General features: G+C 38.0%; 1 pseudogene across 1 annotated transcript; it reads right to left on the minus strand.

Moving 5' to 3' along the window:
* Positions 1–5,950: 5,950 nt before the first annotated feature.
* Positions 5,951–8,676, minus strand: LOC145555810 (AAA-ATPase At3g28510-like; annotated as a pseudogene). The gene is made up of 2 exons (XR_014091564.1): positions 8,176–8,676; positions 5,951–7,759 (listed from the first exon to the last, which is right to left on the minus strand). The product of XR_014091564.1 is annotated as an AAA-ATPase At3g28510-like (transcript).
* Positions 8,677–9,657: the final 981 nt, after the last annotated feature.

Here is a 9,657-nt window from a genome sequence, read left to right on the forward strand (position 1 = left end):
AATGAAGTCAAACCCCCCATATTTATAGACCAAATTTATGGGGGCAAAATGGTAAAATCATCTTTCCTGCTCAAGAGTTTGAACGGTAATTTTTTGAAAAAATTAACCTAGAATTCAAAAAGTCGGTATGAGGGATCCATCAATTTGGATGAAAAAAGAGACGGACGACTAACACCGCGTCCAAATAGACGGCCGAATCAACGGAATGAAAATTTCCATCTCAAAAGACCTAGCGACCGCACCTTCTTCCAAAAGCCCAGGTGGCAAGATCCGTCCGCCTAATTTTCGGACCTTATCAGTCTGGGAAAAATCCCATGCGAACAGGACACGACTTTTGGTCTAAAAAGCGTCCGCCCCTTCAATTGGCGGACATGATCTGTCCGCCCCTACATACAAGCTCAAAATCTCCGCATACTCGGACGCATTAAGACGAGTAGAGGATCAGATGAGGCGGCCTGTAAGCGTACGAGCCACCCCCTTCGAGGGGCAAATGTTTAGGGTAAAAATAACCCCTAAAACGTGGTCCAATCCCGTAGTGACACGTGGCCCAGTCAAAGGGCGACCCGTGTCCCTATGGGAAAATGACGCGTGTTAGATGCCCTAAAGAGCACCTGAAATCAGCAAGAGAAAGGGCCCTTATTACATCAGAGCCCAAATCCCGAGGAAAGTCATTTAAAGTTGCAAAGCGGCGCCCCAATGCGACAAGTGGCACTCTCTGATTGTGCAGCCAATCATGTCATGGAATTTTAGGGTACAAACCCTAAAGGGGCACACACTCCCACCCCTATAAATACCCCAATCATTTATGATGGGAGTGGTGGATGATGACATAACCTTAAAAAGAGCATTAAAGAGCTCCAACTTCTCTTTACTTTCTCTCTCTAGCCTTTTTCGTTTCAGATCACTAACTAGATCGTCGGAGGCAAATATTCCGGTAAAGGAATATTCGTTCTTTTTGCAGGTGTCCCAGTCTCATTGCCAACAGAGCATGACCAGTATCCAAGGAGATCACAACAAACCCCGAAACACTATTCAACTACACTATTATTGGACCCTTGTCATGGACCAAACTAAACTGGAACGCACGTTTTTCATAAATAAGGTAATAAAAAAATATTTTCAAAAACAGAAAGAAGAGATATTTTAATAAAAACATCCTCATCACTAGACTTTTCACACTTTCGCTTCGTTCGATAATCAAATAACATGAAAGGTATTCATCACTGGGTTTGGTTTTGGGGAGACACATTGGGTGTCTACAATTTTACAGATTCATAGTAAAATTATATAATTTGTGGTAGGTTTGTGGCGGGGACTAGGTGGGGCTGAGGCGGGGATGGATATCCACCGTGGGGGTGGGGCAGAGATGGTTTTAGGGTCGGACCCACCGGGGTGGGGATGGGGATAAATATCAGACCCACCGTGGAGATGGGGATGGGGATGAAAATATGAGATGGAAATGGGAATGCCAAAACCCGCCCTCGCCCCGCCCCGTTGATATCCCTAGACATACCCACTTACCTTATGGTAGTCTTTAAAATTCCTATAAGCGTAATTGATGACATTAAATCCATGGTAGAAAAGTTTTGGTGGGGTCACACAAAGCTTCGTCGAAAGGTGCACTGGCTAAGTTGGGATCGTCTTTGCCAGCCCAAATGTCTCGGAGGTCTTGGTTTTAGAGATATGGCAGTGTTCAATGACGCCTTAATGGGAAAACAAGCTTAGAAGACTCATCTCTTCCCCAGATTCTCTTATGGGCCGTGTTATGAAAGGAAAATACTACCCTCACTGTGACTATCTTGAGTCCTCCTTGGGGTTGAATGGAAGTTATGCTTTGCGTAGTATTTGGAGTGCTAAAGCACTTGTGAAGCAGGGGCTCATTTGGAGGGTAGGAGATGGCAATATGATTGATATTTACTCCGACCCTTGGGTGGCTGATGAACATGGGAAATACATCTTATCCACCAAGGGTAGATGGTCTTGCAAAGGTAAGTGACTTAATTGATGAACATACCAAAGACTGGAAATTTGAGCTTCTTACTGCCAATTTCAAAAGTCGTGATTTAAATTTTATTATGCAAATCTCTGTTAGCATTCGTTCCTCCAAGGACCAGCAACTTGGGCGTTTTCGAATGATGGTGTGTACTCGGTTAAGATCGCGTATCTTCTTGGGAAATCTTGCAACCTTGATGACTTTCATAATTTTTGGGTAGTAATTTGGAATCTTGAGATAATTCCAAAGGTGAAGCAATTTTTATGGCGTGCGTGTATAAATTCTCTTCCCACCCGTGAGCTTTTGATTCATAGACACATGGTTGATTCTGATGTATGCCCATGGTGCCCGTCTGCAAGCGAATCTATAGGTCATGCCTTCTTCTACTGTAATGCAGTCAACGATTTATGAAGGGAGCTAGACTGTGAGATGCTTGTTCCAACTTATCCGAATGAGAGCTTCAAAGAAATTTTAACCCGCTGGCAAAATCTAGACTCGGAAAAAATGTTTAAAAGGTGCTGCTTTCCTGCGGTAAATTTGGAGCAGAAAAAATGACAAATTCTCAATGCTAAGGAAGTGCCGCACCTCATTGTTAAAGATAGGATGCATCAACTTGTGGATGATTGTCACAAATACATGACTAGAATCTATGGCTTTGCTAGTGTACGAAAGAGTAGAAGTTCGAAGGTCTGGAACCCCCTTCCTGCAGATTTTATAAAGGTAAATTGTTATGCCTCTTTGCGGGTTGAAGGGTGGGTTAGCCTTGGGGCTGTTGCACACAATGATAGAGGGGAAGTTCTTTTTGCTGAAGTTAGAAAAACCCGAGGCAATTGGCCTCCAGAGGTGGCATAGTGCAAAGCAATCTTGTTCGGTTTGAAACTTGCTCGAAGGTATGGTGTTAAAAATATGGTGGTTGAGTCAGACAACCAAGTTGTTATCAATCGTCTCTCGAAGGCTTTAATCTTTTTTTTTTCTTATCTTGACACAGTGCTTGATGATGTTATGTTTGTAAAAATTTTGACAATGTGTCTTGATCTCATGTTCGTAGAGATGGGAACTTTGTTGTCTACCATTTAGCTAGGCTAGTACCATTTGGAATCAAGCAGGTTTGGGAGTCGCATGGTCCACCTTCGATCTATTGCTCCCTTTGTAATTATGGACAATTTTTCCAAATCTTAATGAATGGTGCTTCTAGCTTTTTCTTAAAAAAAAAAAAAAAAAAAAAAAAAAGACATGTCTCATTGTCGTGGGGGTCAAGGTACACGGTTGTGTGGTTTTGGTCCGTCTAGTTATTAAATGGACTTTGGCCCAAATCAGTTTCCACTTTGGAGAGTTCTATACATACCCCTTAGGGTTATTCCAAGCCGAATAAATTAAGTTATTATTCAGAAATATGAGAATCTTTTGTGTATTTCTCATCTGTGAGATCTGAGAGAGATAACATTAGAAATCTAAGAGACAATCAATCTGTTTTCTGTGATTAGTCTCAAATTTGTTCTATCTGTATTATGTTTACCCTAAGATCAATAAAACCATTACTCTTGCCTGCCCATGGACGTAGCCAACACATCGTTGGTGAACCACGTAAATTTGGCTGTGTTTTTCTTACCAATTTTACATTAAATATTTGTTCTTTCTTGCTTTCCGTTATAACAAGTGGTATCAAGAGCCAAGGTTTAGGGCCTAGGGTTTAATTCTGGTGAGAAAGATGGCTGCTTTGAATCTGAACATTTGACAAATTCACGGGGAGGAGTAGTTTTAGTCTGTGGCAGATCAAGATGTGGGATTTATTGAAGCAACAAGAGCTATAGGCGCCATTGAATAAGAAGTCATCAAATTCGGTAACCGCTGAAATGACAATCTTGGAGGAGAAAGCACACACAACAATCATGTTGTGTCGAGCAGACAATATTATCACCGAGGTCGCAGAGGAGGAAATCGCATCGGGTTTGTGGTTGAAGTTAGACAGTCTATACATGATGACGAAGTATTTAACTAACAAGTTTCTATTGAAGAAACGTCTGTTTGGTCTGTGAATATCTGAAGGTACATCTCTTAGAGAACACTTAGATTAAATAAATACTATTTTGTTAGAATTGCATAATATTGATGTTAAGGTTGAGGATGAGGATGTTGGCTTGATTCTTTTGGTGTCTTTGCCAGTGTCATATGAGAATTTTGTACAATCTTGTATTATTGGTAAAGAGACAATGTCTCCAGAGGAGGTTAGATCTGCTCTCCATACTAGAGATCAGAGTTGTGCCATAAGGCATCTGGTACAAGTACAAATGATCAGGCTGCTGGATTAGTGGCCAGTAAAGGTAATGGACAAGGGAATTCGGGGAGAAAATCTAGGAAATCGTATTCTAGAGGTCCTAAACCTAGTTATGTCTGTAATTACTGTAAAGAGAAGGGACATTAGAAATCTGAATGTCCCAAGAAGATGATATAAGACAACCAGAAAATTTTGAGTCTGCAGATATTGTAAAGGGAGACACCCGTTTAAAAGAGAATTATGTCGTGATTGTTGATGAACATGCGCATCACTTTGATGTGTGGGTTCTAGATTCGGGGGTATCTTATCATATGTGTTCACATAGGGAAATGAGGTGTTACTATGGCCAACAACGAAGCCTGCAAAACAATTAGGTATAGGGTCCATCAAAGTTCAAACACATAATGGTAAATTATGTATGTTGAACAATGTCAGGCATGTTCCATAGGTCACCATGAATCTGATTTTGCTTAGTCTTCTAGACAGAAAAGGGTTCAGTTTCAAAGGTGGAGGTGGAGGGTTATATGTCTACAACGGTTCAAAGGTAGTTTTGCAGGGTGTTAAACGGGAGACATTATATGTGTTACAAGGGTCTACGTCATTTGGTTATGAGTTTGGTGTTGTCACATCATATGTTTGTGGTAGTGTTGAGAAACAGGTGGAGCATAGAGTCACTCCATGTAGGGGTGGTGGTCCACGTTTGGGAAATATCAGTCAACATTCACAATATGAGTCTGAATCTAAAGCACCACAGACTTCGCTGTCGAAATCAGGTCAACCTAGTTTGGCTCTTGGTCAGCATGTAAGCTTTGGAAACTCTCCCCGAAGGAAAGGCCGTGAAGGCAAGGTGGCTTTTGCACTATTTATTGGAGAGGTGGATATATTTTAGTCGTCAAAGGGAAGTGTTGCTCGTGCTAGGAAGAAGCATTGGCAAGCCATCTGTTCGAATCTGGTTCCGCAGAGTAAGTTCCAAGGTTGCTTGGACTTACAAATTATTCAAAGCTGTTTGTAGCCTTTATAGGCTAATCTGTGCCTGACGGGGCAAACCTAGTCTGGTGTTCGACGAAGCAAATCTGGTGCCATAGCGGAGGCAAATATGAGCAAACAGAGTTTGTTTCTAGTTGTCTGTTTTCTGTTATATTCGTCTATTTTTCTAGTACATGCGGTGTCGTGTTCGATAAATCTGGTACATCAGTTTTGTTGTGAGTTGATTCAAGTCAAGGTAGAGATTGTTGAGAAATATGCCTTGAATCGGTGACCGAGTAAGTATACGATCATGTAGTCCGTTGTACATGATCATGTAGTCAACGTTATTATGTACTCTTCAATATGCATGACCATGTGGTTCATGGTACATGGTCGTGTAAATCTGCTACTACAAGACATGTCACACGGTTGTGTGGGTCAAGGTACACGGTCATGTGGTTTTGGTCTGTGTGGTTATTAGTTGGGCTTTAGCCCAAATCATCTTCTGTTTGAGACTATTAAGGGACTTTTAGAGGAGACTAAGATGAATCCTACTGATGTAGCTGAGGATTTGATGCCGAAGTCACTTGAGTTAGATGTTGATGATTGTTTAGAGAATTTGGTGAAAGCTCTTGAAAAGGTGAAACTCGATTATCTAATTGAGAAAAGAAAGGAAGGAGGAGAAGAAGAAGGAAAAGGAGAATGAAAAGGAAGAGGAAAAATTGGAGGAACAAGAAGTAGATGCTAATGTAGAGGATCTAAAGAATGAAGATGAAACTTTGGATAAACCATGATATTCCTAAAGAAAAGACTATGTATTATCAAGTATATTGCCACTTTGTAAAGTGGCATTGTTCTTGAAAAATCATCTAAGACTCCATATACTTTAATTTCATTGTATTGTTTTCCCTATTATGGATTTGTTACTTTTTTGGGTGGGTGAGATATGGGTGACAAAAACAATGAGATTTAAATGTACTGAATGTGAGAGTAAAGTTGTGGTCCCTTAATTTATATATTAGTGGACAATTTTAAAGCAATATATATATAAAAAAATAAATAAATAAATAAAAAGTAAGGCCAACAAAAAAGGTCGAATGCTAAACAAAAAAGCGTATATCAAGGGAAAAGAGGAAAAAAAAAAAAAAAACTCATTTAAGTGGCATGAGCACGTGACTATTTTTGCCGGAAAAAATTGGTTAATGCCAGAGTTTGGTCAAAAGATCCTTCCCACAACCCAAACACGGTAAAAAGATCTTTTGTGCTACTTTTTTCATAAAAGGACCTTTCTCACAAAGTCGACCACTTAAAAGGACATTCCTCACAAATTTTCCAAAAAAAAAAAATAAAAAAAAATAAAAAAGGAAAAGTTGGGTTTACCGAAAAGTTTATTTATATACTTCTTACATTTGATTTGATTTCCCCACTGTATGTTTTCTATAGTGATTGATTATCGATGATTACATGATTTTTGTTCACTACTTCAATTAAAACAATTGATTAACTCGTAATAAATTTATGTTAATTTGTCACATGTTTTTCTTTTCACCAGATATTTCCCCCACTGCTGACTTCGCTTCACCTTTCAACACAAGTTCTTGTTCAGATTTCAACTTCTTTGCTTGCTTTGCCTTCTCAAGGTAAACAACTAATTTCTTCAAACAATCCTCGGCAGTAGTAGTCTTGATTGATCTAGGCATAATATTTTCGGCTACATCTGCTGGTGTAACATTTATTTCCTCTAGCAACGCCCCAATGGTTTCGAACAAAGGATGTGATTCAAGCCGTAGATAGTTCTTAGCCAACATCTTGAATGCTTCATATCGACAGTAAGACATCTCGATGTAAACACAATGATCCTCTCTTCTCCACAAGCTGACCATATTCCATCAATAAAGTTTAGTAAACCAGACAAAGTTACATCACTTCCTTTCTTCCTTTTGTCTTTCGCCTCTTTTTCTCCTACAGGTTTATCCTTCAAAGGGTCTTTTTCGCCGGCCTTCTCTCCATCCCCTTCTTTTTTCTCTGTTCTTTGTCCTGTCAAGTCCAATGAGCAATCTATGTCTTCAATAAGAATGATGGACTTACAAGTCGTTTCGATTAGTAGTGTTTTTAGATGCTTGTTATTCTTAACCGCTGTCAATTCAAGATCGTAGATGTCGTAGTCTAGGAGATTAGCCATGGCCGCTACTAGTGTTGATTTTCCTGTTCCTGGGGGACCGTAAAGAAGGTAACCCCGCTTCCATGGCTTTCCAATTTGCGCGTAGTAGTCTTTCGCACCCTTAAACCATTGTAAGTCCTCGAGGATCATTTGTTTCTTAGCCTCCTCCATTGCCAACATCCCAAATCTTGCAGGGTGTTTGAAATCAATGTAGTTATCCCAGATGTCTCTTTCATCTCCATTTGTATACAGCTTTCGCTTCCTGTTTCGATTCGTTATCGTCTCACCTTCTTCTAGAACATATGGTAAATACTTGTTCATTATAAACTTTCTGTGCTTGGCATGAAACACCAACGTGTAGTGTCTGTTTGAATTCACAACATTGTTAGTAAAATAATGAGGGATAACTATAGTACAATATATAAACTTGAGTGACAAATTATAATCATGTGAATTATATCAATGTGATAAATGATTTTTTTAAAAAAAAAAAAAATACTAAGGATTAAAATCCCTTAGTACTATAGTACAATTTTTCTTACTAGTATAATAAAACCAAAACTTGATATACGTCAACTATTGGATAGAAATGAGATGATAAAGAAGATTACACAGCAATTGGTTGTCATCCAAAAACTACATAATATAATCCCTCAGTTTGTTGGTCAAAAAAGGAAGTAAAATGAAACAGAGGAAAATTGCTTATTAAAAAATAAAAAGAGTATATTCTTAGGACAGATATTAAAAAAAAGAACTTGAAACAAATGGAAGGATCTGAACCTTTTTTCATCGGTAATTCTGGAGTAGCTAGATGGTTGTTTAACATGCTTTTTAACAAAAGACCACCAAACTTGAACACCATTGTATTCATCCATGATCTCTTCATTATTCCCCAATTTTATCAACAAACTCTTGGCACCTTCATCATAATTAGCGTTCATACTTTTAGCTTCTGTTGAAGATTTGTCGCCGAGGTAGCTTTGGATCGCGTCATACGCCTCGTTTCGAGTGTATCGATTCGAGTACTCATCGAAGGTGATATCGAGGTAAGGGGAGAAATATCTAGCCAATTTATGAGTGTAACGAGAAGTGAAATACTCAATGGTTTCATGTAATTTGGGAGGGAAGTAATGCCGGTAGATTGTCCATGTGAACATTAGACCGGCAAGGCCGGAGCCAAATTGTGATGAAAACATTTCCATATTTGTTTACGTCGTCACGAGTTTTTTTGAGAAAGTCTTGTACGAGGCGTTCTCACAATTATAAATTATAAAATGATATTTTAAGAAGTTTTAAAGTGATGGAGCTAGCCAAATACCAAGTACGGATTATATAGAGTTTCCGTGTTATACTAGGATTATGGAAGATACAAGTTCATTTCCCAAATTTACTTGAAACAAATATTACCCTTTCGTCTCTAATTTATTGTCAAAAGTTAAATTTGAAACAAATGTTAATGTGTTAATTTGACCTTAAATATACAAAGTATATGATTAGATATCAGTACGGAGTAAAAAATATAAGCAGATTGATATTATAAAACTTAGTTTTAATTTAATACGGAGTACCTTATTCTAATTGAAAATTTTACGATAGTCTTTTGAATTATGACTACCATAATATTTTATATGACTCATAATTAACATATCTTTTTCCAAAAAAATTAATTATACTCCGTATTACTTAATTTTAGGTATATACTATTATCAACAATTTTTTTATTTATTAAATTTTTATTTCATTTATGTACTCCCTCCGTCCCAAAAAGAACGATCCATTTGGCTAAAACTTTGTCCAAAAAGAATGACCCATTTGCATTAAAACACCACCAATTTGCAACAATATTTGTGCAAAATTAGGTTCCCCATATAAAAATTTGATTTTCCATGTTATTTTATTACTTTCTCTCTCTATTTTTTTACAAACCCCATGTAAATTTATCTTTCCAATATACTTTTACTTCTTTTACTTTAACTTCCTTAATACCCGCGTAATCAACCCAAATAGGTCGTTCTTTTTGGGACGGAGGGAGTAAGTTTTACTATTACTCCATCCGTCACCGAAAGAACGACCCATTTGGATTGATTTCGCGGGTATTAATAAAGTTAAATAAAAAGAAGTAAAAGTGCATTGGGAAGATAAATTTACATGGGATTTACAAAAAAAGTAGAGAGAGATAATAGTAAAAGTGTATGGAAAAACAAAATTTTATATGGAGAAGCTAATTTTGCACAAATATTATTGCAAATTGGTAGGTATTTT

The sequence above is a fragment of the Chenopodium album genome, chromosome 8 (assembly GCF_948465745.1).
Source record: "Chenopodium album chromosome 8, dcCheAlbu1.1, whole genome shotgun sequence".
In the NCBI taxonomy this organism is placed as follows: domain Eukaryota; kingdom Viridiplantae; phylum Streptophyta; class Magnoliopsida; order Caryophyllales; family Amaranthaceae; genus Chenopodium; species Chenopodium album.